This window comes from Pteropus vampyrus, unplaced genomic scaffold (assembly GCF_000151845.1).
Source record: "Pteropus vampyrus isolate Shadow unplaced genomic scaffold, Pvam_2.0 Scaffold107, whole genome shotgun sequence".
NCBI lineage: Eukaryota > Metazoa > Chordata > Mammalia > Chiroptera > Pteropodidae > Pteropus > Pteropus vampyrus.
In genome coordinates, this window is record NW_011888888.1 from 5,082,380 (window position 1) to 5,107,486 (window position 25,107).

Below are 25,107 nucleotides of genomic sequence, written 5' to 3' on the forward strand. Positions count from 1 at the left end.
TTTTTTAGAGTAGTTTTAAGTTTACAACAAAACTGAGAGAAAAGTGCTGAGATTTTCATAAATCCTCTGCCTTCACATATGCACAGCATCCCCCACTATCAAAATCTTACACAAGAGTGGTACCTTTATTCCACTTGATGAACAACTTTGATATATCATTATTACCCAAAGACCATAGTTTACATTAGAGTTCACTCTCGGTGTACATTCTGTTGGTTTGAAGAATTATAAAATAATATGTATTCACTATTACAGTATCATATGAAGTAGTGTCACTTCCCTAAAAACTCTCTCTGCTCTGACTATTCATCTTTTCCTACCCCCCGATCCCTAGTAACCATTGATCCTTTTACTATCTTTATAGTTTTATTTTTTCCAGAATGTCATATAGTTGGAATCATACAGTAAGTAGCCTTTTCAGATTATATCTTTTCACTTGGTAATACATATTTAGGTTTCTTCCACATCATTTCATAGCTTGAAAGTTCATTTCTTTTTAATGCCACATAATATTCTACTATCTGTATGTGCCACAGTTTATTTTTCTGTTCATCTACTGAAGGACATTTGGTTTTTCCACGTTTTACCTATTTTGATAAAGCTGCTATAAACAACTGTGTGCAGGTTTTTGTGTGAATATAGTTTTCAAATCATTTGGGTAAATACCAGGAGTAAACTATTCTCTAAAATGGTTATATCATTTTGCATTCTAACCAACAGGGAATGAAAGCTCCTGTTGTTTGGCATCCTGGCCAGCATTTGGTGGTGTTAATGTTTTGCATTTTGACCATTCTAATAGGCATGTAGTGGAATCACTTTGTTGTTTTAATTTGCAATTCTCTGATGACATATGATGTTGAACATCTTTTAATGTGCTGTTTTCCATTTGCATATCTTTTCTTCTCTACTTTTATTGAGATATAACTAATGAATAAAAATCATATAAATCTATTATGATCTGAATGCTTGTGCCCACTAAAATTCATATGTTAAATCCTAATGCTGATGTAATGGTTTAGGTGGGGCCTTTGGTAAAAGCTTAAGCCATGAGGGTAGAGGGCTCATGAATATATATGCCTTTTATAAGGCATTATAATGCCTTTTATAAGGCATTATTCCTATTTCAAGAGAGATCCCTAACCCCTTTTGGCCTGTGAGGATTCAGTGAGAAGTCTGAGACTCAGAAGAAGGCCCTCACACAACAATGCCAGTACCATGATCTTGGACCTCTGGCCTCCAACAGTGAGCAATATATTTCCATTGTTTATAAGCTACCTAGTCTGTGAGATTTTGTTATAGCAGCTCAAAAAGATAATATTTAAGGTATACAGAGTGATGATTGACATACACATGCTGTGTATCTTCTTTGTTTTTTTTACTGTTCAAGTCTTATTTCTGTTTTTTGTTGTTGTTGTTGAGTTGTTTGTTTTCTTGTTCTTGAGTTTTAAGAATTATTTGTATATTTTTGGCTTACAAGCCTTTACCTGATATCTTTTGCAAATGTGTTCTTGCAGTCTATGTCTTGTCTTCTTAGTCACTTGACAGCATCTTTGTACAGCAGAAGTTTTAATTTTAATGAAATCTAGCATATCAATGACTTTTTTCATGAATCGTACCTTCCACATTGTATCTTAAAATCATTACCATACTCAAAGTCTTCAAGGCTTTCTCCTATGTAATTTTCTGAGTTTTCTAGTTTTTATTTTACATTTAGCTCTATAATCTGAGTTAATTTTTGTGAAGAGTATAAAGTCTTTGTCTAGATTCACTTTTTTGCATGTGAATGTTGTTCCAGTGCCATTTGCTGAAAAAGGCTATCTTTGTTTCATTGTATTGCAAAGATCGTTTAACTATATTTTGTGGGCTTATTTCGGTGCTCTCTTCCATTGATCTATTTTTCTACTCTTTTGATGATACCACATTATCTTGATACTGTAACTTTATAGTAAGTCTTAAAGTTGAGTAGTATCAGAGATCAAATTTTGTTCTTCTTTGATATTGTGGTGACTATTCTGGCTTTTTTATTTCTCTATATCAACTTTAAAATAAGTTTGTTGATATCCACAAAATATCTTCTGTGACTGGTCTATGACCATGCTACCCTGAACAAGCCCGGTTCTGTCTGATCTCGGAAGCTAAGCAGAGTCGGGCCTGGTTAGTACTTGAAAGGGAGATCACCTAGGAAGACCAGGTGCTGTAGGTATAAAAAATAAAAAATAAAGGATTGTAAGCTGACAAGGTCTTTGCAAACTGTCAACCAAGGGTTGCCTCACCTAAAATAAAAAAAAAATCTTCTGTGACTGTGATCGGGACTGTGTTGAATTTGTAGATCAAGTTGAATTTGCAGATCAAATGAATATCTTGGCAATCTTGAGTGTCCCTATTCATGAACATAGAATACTTCTCTATTTGTTTAGATATTTTTTTTTATTTTATTCCACCAGAGATTTGTAGCTTTCTTCATCTAGAGCATGTATATATTTTTGTTAAATTTATACCTAAGTATTTCATTTTGGGGGTGGCTAATGTAAATTATATTTTTTAAAATTCAAAATTCCACTTTTCATTGCTGGTATATAGAAAGGTGATCGACCTTATATATTAGCTTAGTGTCCTGAAAGCTTGCTATGATTACTTAGTAGTTTCAAGAGATTTCTGTTTTGTTTTGTTTTGTTTTGTCAGTTATTTCAGATTTTCTACATAGATGAACATGTTATTTGTGAACAAAGGCATTTTTATTTCTTCCTGCCCAATATGTATTTCTTTTTGCCTACTGTATTATCTAGAAATTTTAGTGCAGTGTTCAAAAGGAGTAGTGTGAAGAGACATTCTTTCCTTGTCTTTAAGTCTGATGCTATCTGTAGGGTTTTTTTGTGCATGTTCTCTATCAATTTGAAGAATTTCTCTCTATTTCTATTTTACTGAGAATTTTTATTATGAATAGGATATTGTCAGTTGCTTTTCTTCATCCATTAATATGATTATGTGAGTTTTTTCTTCTTTAGCTTGTTGATGTGATAGATTACACTGATTGATTTTTGATTGTTGAACCAGGCTTGGTACCAGAGTGATGGTGTATAATTTTTTTATACATTGTTAGATTTGATATGCTTATATTTTATTAAAGATTCTTGCATCTGTGTTCATGACGGTCTATAGTTTTGTTTTGTTTTCTTTCCTTCAATGTCTTTGTTTGGTTTTGGTACTAGAGTAATGTCAGACTCATTGAGTGAGCTAGAAAATATCCCCTCCACTTCTATCTTCTGGATGATTTTGTAGAGAATTGGTATAAATTCTTCCTTAAATATTCAGTAGAATTTACCAGTGAACTCATCTGAGCCTGGTGCTCTCTGTTTTGGAAGATTATTAATTATCGATTCAATTTTTTAAATAAATATAGGCCTATTCAGACATCTACCTTTTCTTGTGTAAGTTTTGGCAGATCGTGTCTCTCAAGTGATTATTTCATCTTATCTAAGTTACCAAATTTGTGGGTATATAGTTCATGATTTTCTTGTTCTCTTAATGTTCACATTGATGTCACACTCTTTCATTTCTAAAATTAATAATTTGTGTCATCATAGTTATTTTAATTTCCTTGTCAGATAATTTCAAATTTGTGTAATATCTAAATCTGATTCATATGTTTGCTTTGTCTCTTGAGACTGTGATTTTTGTCTTTTAGCAGCCCTTTTAATATTTTGTTGAAATTCAGACATTTTGCATAGAGTTACAGGAACTGAGGTAAATAGGCCTTAGAGTGAGGTCTTATGTTAATTATGCTAGCAGTTGGGCTGAATTTAATGTTTACTGTAGCTATAGGTTCCAGAGACTTCAATGTTCCCTCACTGTCCTTGTTTCTATCTTTCTTGGTGATTTTGGCTTCCACAGGTACTTCTTCTGAAAGAAGATTTGTGTCTTGCATCTCTTTTATCGGTAATAATAGTGTATCTGTTATTGTACTGTACCCGTGTTAGTGTGGTGGTAAGGTGTGCAGAGGGATATGTTCTATTATTATAATTAAATTTCAGTTTTATAATGGACCTATGTTCTAGGATTGTGATCTTTACTAGTGTTTCTAAGTATTTTTCCCCTAAGGTGAGGCAGAAAAGGTTAGAAGGGGGACTGAAGTGGGTGGCATGTCATTCCCCTGATGGAATAAAAATATGGTAGAATATTTTTACCCTGGAGAGGAGAATGCTTCAGTATAATCACAATGATTATTTTCCCCGCTTTACCTGCCAAACCTACCAGGGGATCTTTTTTAGATATTAATTGTGAGAACATGATCAAATCCTTGAAGGGAAAACTTATGAAATGTGAGAACATCCTTCAACCATGTTCCTGAGGAGTTTTTCATTCTCGTGGTAGTCCAAAATCAGCCTCTGGCAATTCAAGAAAATTACCAGTAAGTTTTCCTGCCAGTATACAGCTCCAGTGCCTTCTACCCCAGGTAAGCAGATCTTTACTATGACTTTGTGGATTTGCCTATCTGTCCAGATTGTAAAGTATAAATTGCCTTGCAAACTCCATTCTCTGATTTGTCCAAGAAAAGTCATCAACTTTCAAGTTATTTAGTTTTTACTTGTAAGAATGCAAGTGCTGACTTCTAAGTTTTTACATGTCTGATCTGAAACTGAAAGTTTCTAATGAGGTTTTTATTTGTTTTCAACATCAAGGATCCTGGGAATTTTTTTTTTTTTAAAGCCCATTTACTGAATGTATATTATATTTCAGATATTAGTCTAGGATTTGGCTGTGCAGTCTTGAACAAAATGGACTAAAATCAGGTACTGCTTCTTTATAATTTTTACTTCTTAATCCTGTTTGCCTGACAACGCTCTAAAAAAGAAAAGTCATAACAGCAGACATTCTTGAGTGCACATAATTTAGTAGCCGTTTTTAAACATAACCTCCTTAGAGTTGAAGGTAAAACATAATGGAGAGACTGTGAAGTGTCTTTATTTTGTATCAAGAATATTTGGATTTTAAGCCCATACTTTATTTAGTTAGTGCACTGTTTATTCTTTTTTTCATTTCCTATTCTACTTTTAACTGTGAGTCATCCCAAAGATGAGATAGACCTAATTGCATTAGAAAATGAATTATAGTAAGAGATAAAAAATAAAAACTCTGCCAAAGTTTCACATATACTGAAATCTGTGATATCGATCATTTTGGACAACAGATAATTTTATTTTTTCATTGAATCATTAATTCATTTATTCAGCACCCATTCTAAATAGCAGTTTTACTCCAAGTTCTGTTTCAGTCATAACAACAATTAAAACATATTTACTGTTGATCAAAGTCTGTTAATGGAGATGTACAAATTAATATAATACATAATGATAAATTCTATGTTAGATCAAGAACCACATTTGAAAAACAAATATTAATGCATACTTAAATTTAATTTAAAACATATTTCCATCTATTTTATTATAAAAGTTCACTCATAAATATATTTTTCAACTTAAAAATGCTTCTTTTCACTTAATTCGTTCCAATTTTATTTAAATATTTACTAAAACGTAACCTTAATGATTACAGGTTAATACTGCTTCTGACACTCACATTGTCTCTTTGGGGATAAATAGAAGATAGGTGACTTTATCTAATTATGTTCATGGATGGTATCTCACATTGTAATTTATTAGACTTTACCTGGTTAATTCTAATGCTTGACAGAGCCAATATTTCTGGGTCTTGTAATCAGAGTTATTTTTTCCAGATGGAAACAATGTGTATATAGCTAATGTGTGTATATAAGCTTACATATGAATATGTTGGAAGGAATCAAAACTGAAAGAAAAGAAGAAAGTAGAAGACATTTACCTGAGTTAATTTCAATACCTTGTTGAGTCTGTTTTCAAACATTGGGTTTTATCATTGATACTACTCATGAAATGATAAAAGAAATGTGTAGCTAAGTATAGTTGCACATGTTTAAAAACCATCTGTTTTAAATCTCAGTAGATCTCCAGAAATCTTAATTGTGTTTTAATAAATTATTCTTAGAAGGAATTGTTTTACTATGATTTTTAAAGCATGGAAGAATATTTCAAAAGAAAACCCTATCGTTCATATTTTCAGTGGCTTATAAAATAAAAAATGATGCACATAAATATGATAACCTAGATAATTTATAATTTATTTTCATATTTTTGGTGTCAAGAGTATGATCTTACTATTGTGTAAAATAATACCAGCAAGGGAATGCCATGTTTAGATTTTTTTTTCTAAAAAGGATAATGTAAAAAAATATTGAAAATGTGTGTTGGAAGGGTAGAAATCATTATGATAAAATAATTTAGATACCTATTTTAATAAATTTTTAGGAGACAGATAATAAGGATTATATAATAGTTGTGATAATGGAAATAGAGTGAAAGACTTATTACACTTCAAGTCACATAAATAATAAAGTGAAATTGAATTTAATCTTAATGGCTACTGTTTATTGAGCTTTTAATTGTTAGGCATTGTGCTAGAATGCTTTCAAACATTATTTTACTAATGCTACAACAAAATATATATAAATGTTATTCCATTTTAGTAGATGTGGATTGTGATTATGAACATTGTATGATTCAATCACAATTGAAAAATGGTATTGTTGGGAGTCAACCTTGGTCTAACTCCATCAGTTCTCAAACAGTGTTTGCCATTCTTGCTGCTGCACTATTTCAGGCTTTAATGACAGTAATGTCATTATCCTAGGCAAGTGGTAAATGAAGATTAGCATGTCTACAGGAGATGAAAGTTTCACCCTGAGCTTATTTGAGTTTGAGGAGCCTATAGAATGTCTCGTGGAAACTTTTGTTTTCATAAACAGTTAGAAATCTTATCTATCTGCTCTGTTACAATTACTATTTCTGTAATGCAAATTAGGTTTCAGCTTATTGCTTAAGTAGGATGTATGTGATTATAATACAGAATTTGCCTTGGTTCATAAGCAAATTTTCCCAGCACGTTAATGTTTTCTAACAAAAAGAAAATTCACCTGAATATAATGTACACTAACTCAGCTAAATGCATTACCATACTTGATGTTCATTCGCTCCATGCTCTTTTGAGCCATATACTCTTCCTTAGACGTGCTTCTCTTCTATCTTTGTTTATTTTGCCATGTCTCCGTAATTGAGCAGACTCAACCACTCTTAAACTACCATAAAATTACCTTTACCCTTTTAAAGGGCACATCTTATATTTTCTAGAATATTTCTCTATTTATTGGGAATTTTATACCTCTTTTAAACTCTCCGCCACTTTTATTAGAATTATTATTTTTTTGTTAGTGCTCTGGTACAAAGTAACAGTTTTTAGTGGTACACTCCAGCCATAGTTTTTCCTTAAGCCCTGTTATTTTTAGTGCATTTTGCTGAGTATGAGTATGTTCAGTCACACATATATTATGTTAAAGCAGAAACACTGGAATGATTTTGACACATAAGAGAAAAGTCAAAAATGATACTTAAATTTGTAAGAAATTTCATAAGAGGAAGTTAAGGAAATGGAAATAAATTAAGTACCTCATGGAGAGAGCTGAAAGAGAGAAGATCTGATGATAGAACTCTGGAGAAATTTGCAGAAGAGGTTGAATGAAAGGATAAATGAAAGAGAACTAGTTATACTTGGCTCCTTTGTTCCTTGTATTATTTATTCATTTATTCAAAAAATATTTACTAGGCTATATTCTCCTGGGGGAGAGGGTTGTGAACATAGTCTAGTTTCTTTATTAATGCAGTTTTAAATTTTAAAATAAGCATGTATTACATAAATGCTATTGTTAAATCAGATTGTCCTGAATCTTTCGCCAGCCCCTCATGAAATCCATTTTCTACTGCTAAAGGGGCCAGAAGTTCTGCCTTTGATTTCCTGTAGGTTCCAAAAGAGAAGTATAGCTCCATGTTGGCTTAAATTTCATTGGTTCCCAGGGCAGAAATTGGTATACTTTGCTTGCCTGATATATTTTTCAGTCTGTATTTCTCAGATATAAACACTTTAAAGTAAGTCATTACTCTTTTGTGAGTTAACCAAGAGACAACAGAGCAGCAAGAATTAGTTAATTCTGGTTCCCCCTTGATTTTCTTTTGTGAAGTAAGTCATTAAAGCAAATGTGTATGTGTATTGCATGCATCGATTTTGAGCTTGATAAGATCAAGCTCAAATTTATTTATCCAATTTGTTGGCAATATATCCGATTTATTGGCCTCCAATAAATTTATTTGCATTTATTTTTAATTAGTATTTTTATAGCTCTCTCCAGATATGATCAATGTGGTGATAGAATAGAGAATGTCTATTCTTCATTCAGGTCGTTCTCTTCACACAAAATTTTCAGGGTATATAGCTGCCACTTAGAAGCTTTAGGGTATCCTTTTTTTTTTTAATTTAACAAAATTTATTAAAGCTTATAGGTGACAGATTCAAGTTTATAAATTGATAATAAATATAGTCCATTTAAAATTACTTAATTTAGATTTTTATAGTGTTAATTTGGTTACTTCTTTTTTTTAATAGTATTATCTTCAAAAGCACTCTTCTCTTCACACCTGTCTACTATAAATTTAGTGTGGTTGTTTCCCAGCCATAGCAGTGAAAATGAATTCTTATAGTCTTTAATAATAGCAATATAATTATTAATAGGATTAGCTCAGTCAACCTAAAAGAGCTTTTTGAATTTTATCTTAGAATATATAAAATATGCATATTTTATAAAGTTAGGTATTTTATATAAATATATGTATATGTTTATGTCAATATATATACCAGAAGATATATGTGTTTGCATATGTGTGTTGTATACATAATCTATCTATTTATCTATCTATCGATCTATACACATACACACACAGAGAAATTTATTTACCTATTTGAAAGATTTACATATTAGTTTTATATATAAGATATCACAACTATAAATTCAGGGTAAATAATTACATTAATTATATACTGTCCAAAGTATTTTCCCATTCCTAACATATAGGGAATATTATGCATTTGATATATTTTAGTCATAAAATTCTACTCTTGTACAGATTATCACTGACAATAGTTTTTTTTCCAAATACCATCAGTATGTATAAGGAGCCAGTGAAATCTATGATATTTCATTCAGTTCGAAATCAGCCTACTTGCTGAGTTATTCTGTATATGTTCACAGATCAGTTCATATAATTCAAGTCTATATGCAGCCTTATTCAAATGGACAATCATACAGGAAATATTCTTATAAAGTCATATCAAAAGGCATCTATAAGAAGTAGTAATTTTTTAAGTGATGTAAGAAAAATTCTGTAATATTTTATAGACATAATCCAGTGTGTTTTCCATTATATTGTCCCAAATTAGTATACAGAAAACAGCTGAACTATTTCACATTTTACTTAATAAAAACAAGTTACCCCTAATTCAATAACCACAAAAAAAAAGCAAAAAGAAAAGCCTTTTAAAATTCTATATCACAGTTAACTTCTAGTAGGATTTATAAAACTCAAGGATAATTCAAGTTGTTAAAACATCGAAGGTCCTATAATCTGAATTCATAATAATTAGAGATTTACAAAAAAACTACTAAAGAATTAACACCCTTTTTATTCAAGAAAAAAGAAACTAGCATTGCTTATTATCATTTTTACTGAGAAGACCAGGGTGGCTTTTCATGTAATTAGTTTGACTGTATAAGCTAAGCAATTCCTCACCAACAAATTGTCAGACAGAAGTAAACCTATTCAATATAAGAACTAAATTATGTGATTGAGTAATTTAATTAATTAATCAAATGAGTTGAGTCAAATTGTGTGAAAAAAAGAGTATATATTTAATATTATGGCATACTTGCAAATAAAGTAAAGGTAGTTACAGTATTGGGGACAGTGATATAGAAGTAGAGTGCTCTTATACATTGCTTTTAATATTTCCACCATCTATTATCTTAAATAGTGTATTATTAAGTTAATTATTTGGGGAGCTCAGGCTAAATATTATGCAGAAATGTATTTTCATGCCACCTCGTATGATATATCAAAAAGATGTGGAGAATTAAATAGATCACGTTTCCTTTAGCTACACAAACTGATTTGCTTTAATATCTTGAAATTACTAGTTACAAGAAAATGTTAGATTTATAACAGCTGCAGAAATACATATTGGATTGATTTGATTTTGGGCACGAAACTGTCATCACACTTCCCCATTCACTCATGCACCTGCTCATGTGGTATGCACATGTGGAATGAAAGTTAAACCATTAGACGCTATTCAAAAAGGTATTTGTGTCTGAACCAATATTCAACATATTATGTAACTGATTTTTTCTTTATAATTCTATACAGTTTGACATATAGTAGTTCTTTCACTGCCTTTCACATAATATCTTTTGCAGTTTCATTTACTGTGATATGTAGCTACATATAAAAACGTATTTGTCAAAATAGATGTGAAAAATTAGTATCAGAAAATATAAATAAAAGCTCTGTGGAATATTTTTATGATATATGTATCAACATAATCAAATATCAACTTTTTACAACAAATATAAAGAATAACATCATCTAATTTCATTGTTCTTATTGATAAACTTTGTGTTATAAACATTTTTAACTAAATGGCCTTATTAAGTAACAATTTCAAGAACAAAAACTTGAAAAACATTTTCACTTATCACAATACTCTCACTTTTTTCTGTCCAAAGTATTTATATTTTTTATTTACTTATAAATCAATAGATTATATAACACTATAAGTATTCAGATGTAGAAAATCATTCTACTCTCAAGTCATTTCTTTTTTCTATGCCATATATTTTAGTGGTGAAGTTATCCTTGGAAGAATAAGTATAGGAGAACTACGGACTTTTATTTATTTTTTTATTAAAAATCATTATGACATTGCTTATTGTGTGATACTTTATACAGCAAAATGTTTATAAATTTTTCCTTGTTGGTAATATTCATGACATTCAATTTAGTAAAACATTTATTCTCAGTAGGGGGCATTACCCTCTAGGGAGGCTTTTAATACATATTGAGAGTTTGGGATTGTTACAATAAAATGGATCATTGTGGCATTAAAGATTACATGGGCCAAACTTGTTAATCTTCTCCAAATAATTAGCATATTCTCTCATTACTTTCAATTTGCCATTGTATTTATGCAGGTAAATCATTTACCTATAATTATATTAGTCTGGACTCATTTTTTTCTTTTCCACTTAAATACAAAATAGATTTTGAAAAGTTCTTATGTACACTAAAATTTCTAGAAATGTAAGTATCATGAATAATGAAGGGAAGATTGTCTTTTCTTTTTTTTTAACTTTACCAGAATTTACCATTTCACAAATCACATCACTAAAAATAGTACAATTCACAGTATTTGCCTGTCTACACAGCTAAATCAGTTAGCGTTGATAGTGTTTGCATTTACAGTAATTAAATATAAAAGTTTAAGCATGTGACTACTTCAACATGCAAAAATGTGTATTTTCCATTATTAAACATATAGTTTTATGAATTTTATTATATGTATGAATATGTATAACTAGAAGTTTGATTGACAGGATATTTCCAGCATCTGAATCAATGTATTCTTTTAAGAGATAAACTCCTAAGTCTTAATTCTATCATAAATATATTAGTATTGCCTCTTCTTGAACTTTACAGCAGTGGACTCATAGATTATTGGAAAATGTTTGGATTAATTATAGGTTTGGCCTATTGTGAATTAAGTTGATAAGAGCATTCTCGTATCTGTAAATTGGTAGGTATGTGTACTCATTTGAGTTTGATATAAACATATGAGTACCATTCCTATGTGATAGGATATGTACGTTCAGGTTAAGTAGGCACAGTCAGTTTTCTAAAGCGTCTATACCATATTACACTATCAGCAGCAACATCTGAGCATTCTTATTTCACATCCTCATCAAAAACTGGTATTATCCTACTTTTAAGTTTTATGCCTCCTGTTGTATATATGGAGTGGTATCATAATAATTTTTAATTTTTATTTTCTTGATGGTAATAAATGACAGTGTATATTTATACATTGATTATCCATTTGGATATCCACTTTTCTGAAGTTTGTTTTTGAGTCTTGCACATTAAAAAAAATGAGCTGTCCTTTATTATTGATTTGTAGGAGTACTATGTACTCTGGATATGGTTCTTTATTGAAGGATATATATATATATACACACACACACACATACATACATACATACATATATAGTTGTTCTCTTTCACTCTTTTAATGTATCTTTTGATGAAAAGAAATTCTAAATTTTAATGAAGCAGACTTTATCAATTACTTTTTTATGGTTAAGCTATTTATTTGATTTTTCTTCAGAATTATTTACCTAATCAAGATCATGAAGATAATCCATATTGTTCATTAAATTTATTTTTTACAATAACATTGACACAGAATACTATTGAAGACATTGTGAGGGTGTATGTATAAGAATCTGACCTTATCTATACCATTCCATTTTGCAAACATTTATTGGACATCTTGTTGTGCAAAGTGTAGAAAAAACTAAAAAATTAAAAATTTTCTATTTCTATTCTCAAGGAGCAAATGACATAATATAGGAGGCATAATATATAAATAAATTGAAGACACAATAAAATGACTTCTAAAGTTGAATAATTCATTGTTTGACTATAGAAGAGGGATAAAAGGTTGACTCAGAGACAGTGAAAGCTTCAAAGATGTGCTACTATTTGAGTTGGAAATAGACAAATGATGAATAGTGGCAATAAGGCATAGACTACTAAGTATACTTAAAGCCAGGGAGTGATTGGGGTTCTTTAGGGTATGTAGGTTAATAGAAAGATATAGAGAAATTAAGACGATCAAAAGATAATTTGAACATTTGCAGAGACCATATAAAAAGACTTGAGATTATTCTCTTGGCAGTGGGTGTAAATGAAGTTTCTCATGTTTGGGAGTAAAATGATTTGAGCTATGTTAAAACAGTAACACAAGGTGAGAATTGAAATGTAAAAATTGAAGACACCTACTAAATAGGTTAAGTGAGTGATCTGGACCATGACAGTAGTAACGAAAATGGAAAGCCAAGACAGATGGGACACTGATTCAACTGAGAAATACTGGTTAAGTAAAAGTTGCATTTGGCTAACTTTGGCAACTAACTGGATATGTGGGTTGTGATAAGAGAAATGTTTAGAGATGGTATGTTTTTGAGATAGAATAGATGTTTTAAATTAAAAAAGTTAATAAGAGGTTTTATTCCAAGTAAGTAAATAGAAAAAAATGAAAATATAGTTTAATATAAATCAGAAAACAAAGTCAGATCTAACGAGTTGGAAACTCAAGGTCAACAATCTTTTTAGTAATAATGACTATCGGAGAAGAGAAAAATAATGGCGTAGATGATAGAGGCTCTGTTCATTCCTCTAGCGACAAAAACAAAGTTGTGACGGAAACAAGGAGCAGCAGCAAGGAAAAATTGCCTAGGATCTAGAGAAACAAGCCATACAACTAGGGAGAAGTCTAAGAAAGCACTCTGCAATGGAAGAAGGTAGGACGGGTGAGGACGCAGGGCTGCCCGGTCCTAGCGGTTGAGTGAGATGGAGGCAGTGAGGACAGCAGAGACAGAGCCTCTTAAAGGGGCTGCCTCTGTGAGCAGATTTTCACTGTGACAGACCTGCTTGCTTGAGCACCAATGCCAATTCAGATGCACACAGGGACACCAGGGACTTAAAGGGAGACATTGCCAGAGTGAGGGCCTAGGAGAGACTTGCTCTGTATAGAAGTGCTGACAGTATCCATTGTTCCCTGTTGAGCCTCTCCCTCTCCGCCTTCTAGTGTGCGGACACAGTGCCACCATAGCCTGACCTCATCTGACTGGATAACAGAGGTTGCTCTGTCCAGAAGATTCCCTGAAACCCTCCCTTCCCTAACTCACAGCTCCACCCAAGCCACATCCTGGTATAGCCTCAGCGAATCAGGGGCTTCTTGCTGAGCAGCACCTAGACTCACACTAGAGGCAGCTGGCCTCGGTTTCTGGTGTGGTCTTTTGAGGCAACTATAAACACAGCATCTTTGGATTGTTTACTAAACTTGGCCTGCTGCTGAATCCCTCTCAGGATTTTGCCACTGGACACCTACCGCACAAAGCCACATTAATAAGACTGGGAGACTTAGAACCTTTGCTTAGTACATAGAAACAGATATGGAAAGGCAGCCAAAATAGGAAGACAAAGAAAAAGAAACCATATGAGAGGAGAAAACAGAGATCCAGATATAATGGAGTCAAGTAATCTAACAGACGTAGTGTTTGAAATACTGGTTATAAAGATGCTCAATGAACTTTTGAGAAGTGTAGATAAATTCAGTGAGAACTTCAACAAAGAGATAAAAAACATAAAAATGGAAATGAAAATTATAAAAGGGAACCAGTCTGAAATGAAGAACACATTATCTGAGATGAGAAGTATATTAAATAGAATAAACAAAGTGAATGAAGAAGAGGATCAAATGACCTATCTAGAGAATAGGAAAGCCAAGGACACTCAATCAGAATGGCAAGAAAAAAGTTGCCAAGACTATAAAAATAATTTAAGGATAATATGGGACACTATTAAGGCTCCATATATTCATTTGATTGGTGCAACTGAAGAAAATCAAGATGTCGAACAGCTGTTTGAACAAATAATGATAGAACTCTTTCCTAACCCAGTAGAGGAAATGGACATAAAACTCTAGGAAGCTCAGAAAATTCCAAAAATCAGGGATCCAAAGAAACCCACACCAAGACACATCATAATTAAAATGCCAGATGTTAAACATAAAGAAAGAATATTAAAAGCAGCAAGAGAAAAACTAATAATTACCTATAAGGGAAAATCTATAAGACTGGCAGCTGATTTGTCAAAAGAAACTCTACCAGATAGATGGGCTTAGCAAAAAATATTTGACAGGATGAAGACCCAGAATATACAAGAATAATTTATCCAGCAGCACTATCATTTAGAGTTGAAGGACAGATAAAGAGCTTCCCAGACAAGAATAAGCTAAAGGAATTTATCACCATCAAGCCAGTATTACAGGAAATGTTGGAAGGACTTCTTTAAGAAGAAAAAACATGTATCAAAAACAGGAATAAAGAATGGTAACAACAACTACATTCTTATCAATAAGTACTTTAAATGGAAAAGAATTAAGTGCTCTAACCAAAAGATAGAGTAGCTGAAAGAATAAGAAGACAAGACCTCTACACATGAAAAGGAAGAGGATGGAAAAATATATTGCTTTAATGGACCTAGAAGGTATTTAAGTCAGACAGAGAAAGATAAACACTATATGATTTCACTTATATGCAGAATCTAAGGAATAAAAAGAACAAACTAATCAAAAACAGACTCACAAATATAGTTGACAATTTGGTGTCATACAGAGGGGAGGGAGTTTGGGGGGTTGAGAGAATGGGGTGAAGGGCTAAAGAAGTACAAATTAGTAGCTGATGGATGGTCACGGGGATGGGGAGCATGGCATAGGGAATGCGGTTAGCATTAATACATTGGCTAGATGGAGAGTCGGGGGAGAAAGAGTGCAATTGGGGGAATCATTTTATGAACTATATAGATGTCTAATAAATTTATTGTATACTTGAAACTAAAAAAAAAAGATATACAAGAAATTTATGTGAATAAAGAGGAGGAAAATGCAAAAATAAATGAATGAATGAATGAATAAAGGCTATCATTCATTCATGAAGAAGCTGCTTTTTGCCTGGCATACGTCATCTTGTTCAGTCCTCACAATATAACCCCATTAGAGGGATATTAGTATTAATATTCACAGATAAGAAAGTTGGGTCTTACAGAAGTCATGTAACTTTTTCAAATTGATATTAAATTATTACCTAGTTAGTAAATGGGCAAATCAAGATTCAGTCTAATTTCTCTCTGACTCTACATACCATGTTCTTTCTGCTGATAGTCACACTTTGTATTATGAAAGTATACTTGTCAATCGTTAAATTAATACTTAACTGAATTGACATTTCAATATATGAATGATAGTGGAAGTAATGAATGGCAACTTAAATAACCATTATAACCCATCCAGTATATTCCTCCTAATTAAGACAGCAGATCATGTAAAAGTTAGGAGGGTAGTTTCATTATGTGTATATCAAACCTATCTTTTACCTTAACTTTATTCTGTTTAATTTCTATGTAAAGGAACTATTGGTTATACAAGTACATAATTTTGGATTTTTTTAGATTATGAGAAAGAAAGATTTCATTGAAAACCATTACATCAGTTTTCATGCTAGTCTAAATTTTTAGTTCCTTTAGACCCAAGTAATAAATATACATTTTACTCACTCCATTTACCACATCTGAGATCACTGGAACACCCCAACAGGCTCAGCCTGTCATCATTGTCCTCACTTTCTAGGTAACTAAGGAGCTCTAATTTCAGGACCTTAGGTGACCTAGAATGAAATTCACTGTATAATGAGTCCAAGCCTGAGCTAGATCTCATTTCTAATTACTGGGTTTTCAGATTGATTTTCCAGTGATGCAGTCCTTTCTTTTAGTATACGGGTCTTAATTCCTTCACCCATGTACTTATACTTTAGTAGTTGCCTTAGTAATTTGCCCTTTAACCTGATTCTTCCAAAACTGGGACCTTGATTTATCTTTCCCAGAGCTCTAAGGGGCTGAAATCACAGTACTTCTAAGCCACCTGTTTTTCATACTGACTACTTTTCTATGTCACCACATATGATTCGTTCTGGACTTTCCGTTACTAGTTAGTTCACCTTCAAAGGTACCCAAATGTTACTATGTTCTGAACAAGCCTGCTACTTGACTGGACCACTGCATATCACAGACTCTACTGTTCCATTTGTTTATTTTAAGTTTTCATCCATCATTGGAAGGAACAATGTGCTTTATATGGTTTTTAGTTTCCTATACTATCATATACAATATTAATATATATTTTCTACAAAATAATTGTTACTTTGGTTTGTATAATTTTGCATTGTGGAAAATGTGTATAATTTTGCATAATTGTAGAAAAAAATGACAGTTACAATCCCCATCTCTCACTCAAATCCTCAATAGGTCAAATTTAATGATAGATAGGACTGAAATGCTGTTTTGCCAACAGAGCACGTGTAAGTACTATATGAGAGTAAATTTACTTAGTTTACTTAATAAATAATTACAAAAAGTTTTAATACTAATTTTTCATCTGTAAAATGGGAGAAAGAAAAGTTACTCCCTCAAAGAGTTATGATAATTTAGTTAGTACATCTAAGGGCTCAGAACAGTGTCTGGAAGATATTGTTTAATAAAGATGATCTTGCTTAATTATTATTCAAATGCTTATTTAAATTTATTTGAACTTACACAGAACTGGATACTTTGTAAAAACTTTAAGTTAAGCATTTAAAAGGAAAATTATATAGTAAAAACTTTAAGTTAAGCATTTAAAAGTAAAATTATATTACTTTTTGCTTTATATTGAATATTATAAATTACTATTTAAAAAAATAAGTCCTAATAAATGAATTGTATGTAAGCCTAAAGATATATAAGAAATAATTCAAGTCAAAGAGTTGAAATAAAAACTTCTATTAGCATATTTATTATATTGTAATATCTAGTATTTTCTTTAAATGTGAAAGAGAGATTATTGTTATCTAATAGCAGCATTAGAGTATCAAGCTATAAAGCATTATTATGAGTAAATGCTAATAAATTTAACCATTTTTTATAATGTATATGGTTAAGTAATTGCAAATCTTTGATATTCTTTTTTGTGTAATACTAATTTAACATTTCCTTTATTTACAATTTTATAGGAACAGGACTTTTTATTATTGTTCATCTAGATAATTTAAATAAAATTAAATTAAAAAAATATTTTTACTCCATAATATTATTTTCAGTGGTAAAAGTGAAAATATATATTATAGCCTCATAAAGATTCAAAAAATTCAAACTAATGCATTTGCATTTTATATATTAGTATAAAGTTGGAAATAAATGCAAGACAATCTCTTAAATTTTCCTCTTCCTGGATTTGCTCATACCTTAAACTTTTTATTTTAAAACATATTTCTCTTTTAGCCTAGGTAGTCTAAAATGTGAAATGGATCTATAACAATAATGGCATCTGGAAGACATTTTTCATAATAGACAAAGCCAAAAGTCAAAAGAATGCAACATATGGATAAAATATTATAGCTTTAGCTATGTGCTTAGGTATTTAAATGCCCTTGAGCAGTTGATACCTTTCCTTTGATACATAACTTTAGAATGCTAATGCTCACACTGGACTGATATTTCCCAAATATTGATGTGTTTTGATATCTATCAACCAGTGTGATTGTTTTTAAGGCTTCAGTTAGACTGTGTTATTTCTGAGGAGAGGAGCACCTTCATTTACTTTAAGTTGTATTATTATTTTTTTTAATTAAACCTCTTCAATATTCAAAATTATGTGGTGTTAAAGAATTGTAGGTAAATAATTAAAGAAATAGATTCACTTTCTGTTATGAAAGTCAAATGCAAGGTATCAGAATAAATTCAAAACACTAGATTATGAGGAAATAAAATGCAGATATGCTGTATAAATCTGTCTTTTGAATATGTGAAAGATTCTCAGACAGTCCCAGAGACTGGGAAGGAAAAGAAATAGATTACCTTTAATATTAGGAGTGAGATTTGTTCTATAACTTTGAAAACCTAATTATTTTTATTTATTTTTTATTTCACTTCCTTTTGAGATTTTAAAGTCCCATCATAGAGTACTCATATCTCTTTTTAGCCTTTCAGTTTTTCTGCTTTTTCTGTGTATGTGTGTATGCATAGGAGAGTGTGTGTGTGTGTGTGTGTGTGTGTGTGTGTGTGTGTGTGTGTGTATGTATGTATCTACCTACCTACCTAGGCTATACACACAAAATCATTTGAAGTGGAATATAAAAATAATCAGAATCCAAATAAATTATGAAGGGAAAATAAAATATTCATCAAACTGTTAGCTCCTGACTAAAGCAGTCAATTCTAAGCAACTGTTTAATTTTTCATTTAACTTCATCAGTCTTAAGATGGATTCTTCTCTTTTCTTGTATCCCTTCCCTTTCTCTGCTTTCATCCCAGCAGATTTGGCACAGGGGGAATCTTGCAACTTTTCTTTCTTTCATCCTTAGTATTCTATCAGAGGCCAAGCTATTACAGATAAGGCCTTCTAGGAAGCCTCACATCTTAAGGATATCATGAAGGCCAAGGATAACTGGACTCTTTCTTTTCATCATTCTTCATTTCTAAAATTCTAAGCAGTACTCTTAACTCCATGCTAAATCATTATAGCTCTTCTGTTTGGACCACTCTGCAGCATGCCTAACATATAACTCAGTTCTTAGTTAACAGACTGATAATCATCTGGTTCTTATATTTTGCTGAAGAGGAAGGGTATTGTTCAAGACCATGATTATATTCTTATAGAAGAACTTCTCTCACTTAATAGCCATGCTCTTGCAAATATAGAAAGACTGATCTTTTTGACTGACCTGGTCAAAGATGAGACTAATTTTTTTCCCAATGTTTTGATGTGGCTTCCAACGATTTTCCTTATTTTTTAATTCCTAGAGTAATGGAAATAGACTTGGTAAGAGTCATTAATTTAAAAATATATATATAGTCACTCACTAAAGACAACATTACTGTACAGAATATACAAAATAATTTTCAAAAAAATTAGATAAGGATAAATAAGGGCCTATTATATTTTAACTATAGTTTCATGTTTTAATTACTTCTTATTAAAAATGCTAATTGTCTATTTTTTCTACTTTTTCTGCAAATTACAATACTCCATCAGTAAAGTCAGCATTTAGAAGTAATAAAATCCTTAACTAGTTAATATATGGAGTACATACAAATAATAATTTTTTAATTATGTAAGAGTAATGCCCATTATATTTTGCCTATAGTTTTGAAGAGTTTATTCTTGAACAACATGGAGGTTACGGGCGCCAGTCCCCTGAACAGTCAAAACTCAACATATGGCTTTTGATTTCTCAAAAACGTAACTACTAATAGGCCTACTTTTGGCCAGAAGACTTACTAATGACATAAACAGTTAATTAACACATATTTTGTATGTCACATGCATTATATACTGTATTCTTATAATAAAATAAGCTAGAGAAAATTTTGTTAAGAAAATCATAAGGAAGAGAAAGTACACTTACAGTATTCATTTAATGAAAAAAATTCACATATAAGTGGACCCATGCAGTTCAAACCCATGTTGCTCAAGGGCCAACTGCATTACAAGGCCAAAATATTTTATAATTTATTTCCTTATCTATAAATTAAAGACTATCCCCTAAAAGGGGAAAAAAGCTATCATCTTACAAGTAATAAATCAATTTAGCAATAGTCTAGAAAAAGCAATATATGTTAAGCTATGATTAACTGAATGAAAGCCTTAAAACTATTAACATATTGCTTACATTTCTTCTGGATTTCTGTGTGCTATGTGATTGAGTAAATATTCTTGAAGGACTTTAATATTAAAAATAATATATATATTTTTAAATAAATAGTTATAAATGTTTTCAATAAAACAAAAATAATAAACAATTTTAGTTTGATCATGAATATTACATTAAATTTAATTTTATCCTCATTAAAATTATTTTATATTTTCTCCCATTTAAAATATAGCAATACCAATTGGGCAATATCCTATCACCTTTAGATAGAAGAATATCATTAGCCAATTACTGATTTTCATAATAGTTTTAAGGTCATAATGTTTGATTGTATACTTGATATACATGTTATTTTCAAGTAATGCCTAAGATATAATGCTTTAAGAAGCAATATCATTTTCAAGGCATTGCAATATTATATAGTTAATATTTGGTGTCATGTTTTATGAATTGCTGGAATGAAATAGAAAGCATGCCAATGATTCTCATGAATTTTCTAAAACTTAGAGATATAGTAACAATATATAAAGACATGTAGTTTTATTTAAATAAAGTGAAGAATCCTCAAAAAACTGCAACTAAGAAGGGCTAGAACCTATAGTGATAAAGCAACAAATCTGAATTTATTCATGATAAATGCCCATGTATCTGATCTTGGTTTTTCTTAGACTCCCAAGTTTCACAACCTAATAAGTTAGAACATAGAGGACAGAAAACAAATCCTAGGTGAGGAATCAAACAGAAGAACTTATTCCATAAAGCTTGGAGCCTAAAAGCCTGTATCCTCTTTGTAAGGATAAACTAGGACTACATCTTCCTCACCCTAATCACTATCCTGCCAGCAGGGCAGTGATAAAGATTGTCTTTCTCAAATACTTGTATTATTTGGAGAGGCAAGAGAGATCCCTGAGAATGTATAACCATTTTTCAATCTTCACCTAGGATTTCACTCAAAATCAATAGCAAGTGGTCTCCAGATTTTTAAGTCAAAAATTCAATTGAAATTATTCTCACTCTGATAATCCCCCCAGGCACTAGGCAGAAGAACAAGCAATTCTTCACTGAAGAACCAATTTTGAATCCAGACCTCAACATTTCCATAAAGTTCTATGTTTAAGAATAATCTTTTTAAGGAATTGAAAATATATTATTAAGGTATAAGAGTCCATAAAATTTGAAATAAAGAAATAATTATAAAACTTTTGAAATGAAAAATATAATAATTGATATTACAAATTCGGCATTCATGATTAGCAGGGAATTAGACAAAACAAGAGATAATTAGCGAGTTGGAATATAGCTATAAAGAAATTATCCAGAAAGAAATATATAAAAGAAGAGGGGTAATATATTTGTTTTATATTACTGAGAAACAAATTACCACTAATTTAGTGGCACAAAACAAGACTAATTTATTAGCTCACAGCCTGTATGTCAGAAGTTCAGTCACACTATAACTGCATTCCCTGCTCTGGTCTCTCTAGGCTGAAATCAAGGTGTTGGCCAGCTATGTTCTGATCTGAGAGTTTGAGGTCTTCTTCAAAGCTCATTTAGATTGTTAGCAGAAATAAGAATTGAAGTACTAATTTTCTTGCTAGCTTTAGATATCTCTCAGGTCCTAAAGGCTCCTTATATACCTTGTACCATGGCATCCTCCATGAGCCAGCAACAAAGAATCTTCCTTGTGTCCAATGCCTCTAAAGATATAAACCTCTTTTTCAGGAAGAGCCCATTCCCTTTTAAGGGCTTATTTCATTTGGTCAGCTTCATCCAGGTTAAACTCTCTGAAGTCAACTTGCCATATAATATAACCTAAACATGCCAGTGGTTATCTCATGGGATTATAAAGGATGTGTATACTCCCTGGGGAAAGGGATATTAAGGTTGTCATAGAATTCTGACTACCACAAAAAAATATGGAGATATTAAGTTGCATGGAGAATAGAGTGAAAAAATTTAACAACAGTATTTCAAAGCTTGGAGAGATAAAATTTTGGGAGAAAATATTTGAAAAATTTTCGGTTGATAAATTTCAAGAATCAATGAAAGATGCCAGTATTCTGATGTAGGAAGTCAAACAATGCCCAAGCAGATTAAGCACACATACATACTCAAACAACAGCAAAAAAATTAATGTTTGTACCAAATCTCAAAGGAAAAAATGCTTAAACAATCAAAAAGAGAAAAATATATTAGATAAAAAATGAATGTCAATTAATGACTTCTCAACCACAATAGAAGATAAAAGAAGAAAAATATCTTCCAAGTGATGAGTTAAAATATTTATCTATCACTGAATATATTGTAAAATGTACTTCCCAGAACAAAAAAAAAAAAAGATTTTTTAAAAAGGTAAAAATAAAATTATTTCAAGAAAAAACTAAAACATAAAAAAGGTTGCCACTAAAAGACCATGAAAAGCAGAAATACAAAAAGCTATAATTCAAAAAAGAAAGAAAGAAAGAAAGAAAGAAAGAAAGAAAAAAAGAAAAGAGAAAAGGAATCTTAGTAGGAGATGTCAGATACAAAGAACAATGCTGAGTAAACAGTGCATGGAAATCGACAAACATCTGGGAATAGATAAACAGTTTGTGTATAAAACAATTTTAAAAGTTTTTAAGATTGAAATGCAGGAAAGAACTGAAAAATAGAATGTGCTTTGGGATGAAATAAACATATATTAAAGTTTTCTATTTTATAGTGATTTGATAAAGGGAAAAATTATTCATTTTAAATGTTGATAAGTGACATATGCACATTAGATTTTCTAAGAAAAACAAGAGAATAATAGAAATAGAATGCATAACAAACTAGAAGAGAGAAAAATAAAAGGAGAAAAAATATTTAATTGACCACAAAGAAGGTAAGGAGCAATTTTAAAAAATGAAATAGAAAAAGGATGGTAAATAAAAAAGCATGCAATAAGATTTTGGAATAAATCTAAGTTAATGTATCAGATATATGAGTTGAATAAATGACTCAAAAAGAAATAATTTAGACTATAGCAAAATAGGAGAAAATACAATACAATATGGTGTTTATAACAAACATCTATTTGGGTACACTAAGGTTGAGAGTAAAATAATTACATGCACACATATACCTATACATATATAACTGCACAATTTTATATTTACCAGTTAAATACTAACCAAAAGAAAGATGATAATCTATATTAATTTCATACAACTTTTAGACTTCAAGAAGTAAAAATGGCTGCTACACAATGATAAAAAGCTCAATTCACCTATGAAATATAAAAGTTTTAAATTTTCTATATATCAATAATCCAGACTAAAAACAAATAAACCAAAAGACTGACAGAACTATATAGAGTACTATGGAAATACATCTTATTGGTAGATTTTAACATTTCTAATAATGAACAAATGAAGAACTTTTAAAAATCAGTAAAGATATGGAAGATTAAAACAACTGATGAATTTTGGGCTAATGTATGTATATAAGGTAGTCCTTTTTGCTCCAATTCATGAATTTGTCCATATATAAAAAGGTAAGCAGGGTGATAAAATCAGCAAATACAATTTCATGTTACATGCCTTACTATGAGGTAATTATGCTTTGTCCTACTAAATGATGTCAATTATGGCCTATCTTTTCAGTCACAATCTGAAAGCTAACAAGATAGCCAGCCATAGTTTGAAGTAGTAGAAAATACAAGACAAATGGGTCAGAGACAAAGTACAGTTTATTACTCAGAGAAATAACAGAAAGCGACTATTTGCATTTGCTTGATCTGGTTCCTCCTGTCTCTATTCCCACAAAGCAATGCAAAGAGGGCCAGATGATACCTGCACATATAGAGGGTTACATCACAGGAGAGGAATCCTTAGTTTATAAAACTCAATTATTTTATGTCCAAAAGGAGTCACTGTTTTTATCTTCCAAGGATTTTCAACATAAAAACATACTTAAAAAGATAGTCTGGAACAAAAGTAAATAGTGTCTTACTCAGAAATTTTGAAAGAAAGTGAGACTCATGGAAAATTGCACCCGACAATTGCTTCCCTTGCTTCTATACCATCATCTTGCCTTCTGGTGAATTTCCCAAAAACATGTTGTCATCGTGGACAGGACTGTCCTCCACTTTTTTCTTCAGAGCTTGAAAGATAGACTTGATGACCCCAGGCATATTGGCTACCAGCCTTCAGATATGTGCCTGTGAGATACAGAAATACAGTTTGTAAAAGACTTTCCTGCAAAGGAAGCAGAAGGTGCAGCCCTCAAAGCAGCACACCCTGCAGGGCCAGGTGGTGGGCCCAGCTTTCTTTGAAGGGGAGAGGCTGGGACTGGATCCTCTTCTTGCCACTGTACCCCCACATGCCCTGTACCACCATTTCTCTAGTGTCTCAGGAACTCTGCACAGGAGAATTCATCTTCCTGCCTGAGTCACCCTTTACTCTATGAGAAAGTTTTACTTTTTCATCTTCAAAGTTCAAAGAATCTGACTTTGCTGTAGCAGTGGTAAGACATCTGTCTACAACTGACACACTCTCACTCTGGTGGGAGTTAGCGTGGCCCCCTCCCTCTGTCTTGACTTCCTTCAATGTCTCCTCTCACCTCACAAAAAGAAACATAATACGAATTTA

At 31.4% G+C, this 25,107-nt stretch overlaps 1 pseudogene; it reads left to right on the top strand.

The window, feature by feature from the left end:
• The first annotated feature begins 2,084 nt into the window (after positions 1–2,084).
• Positions 2,085–2,203, top strand: LOC111743151 (annotated as a pseudogene).
• Positions 2,204–25,107: the final 22,904 nt, after the last annotated feature.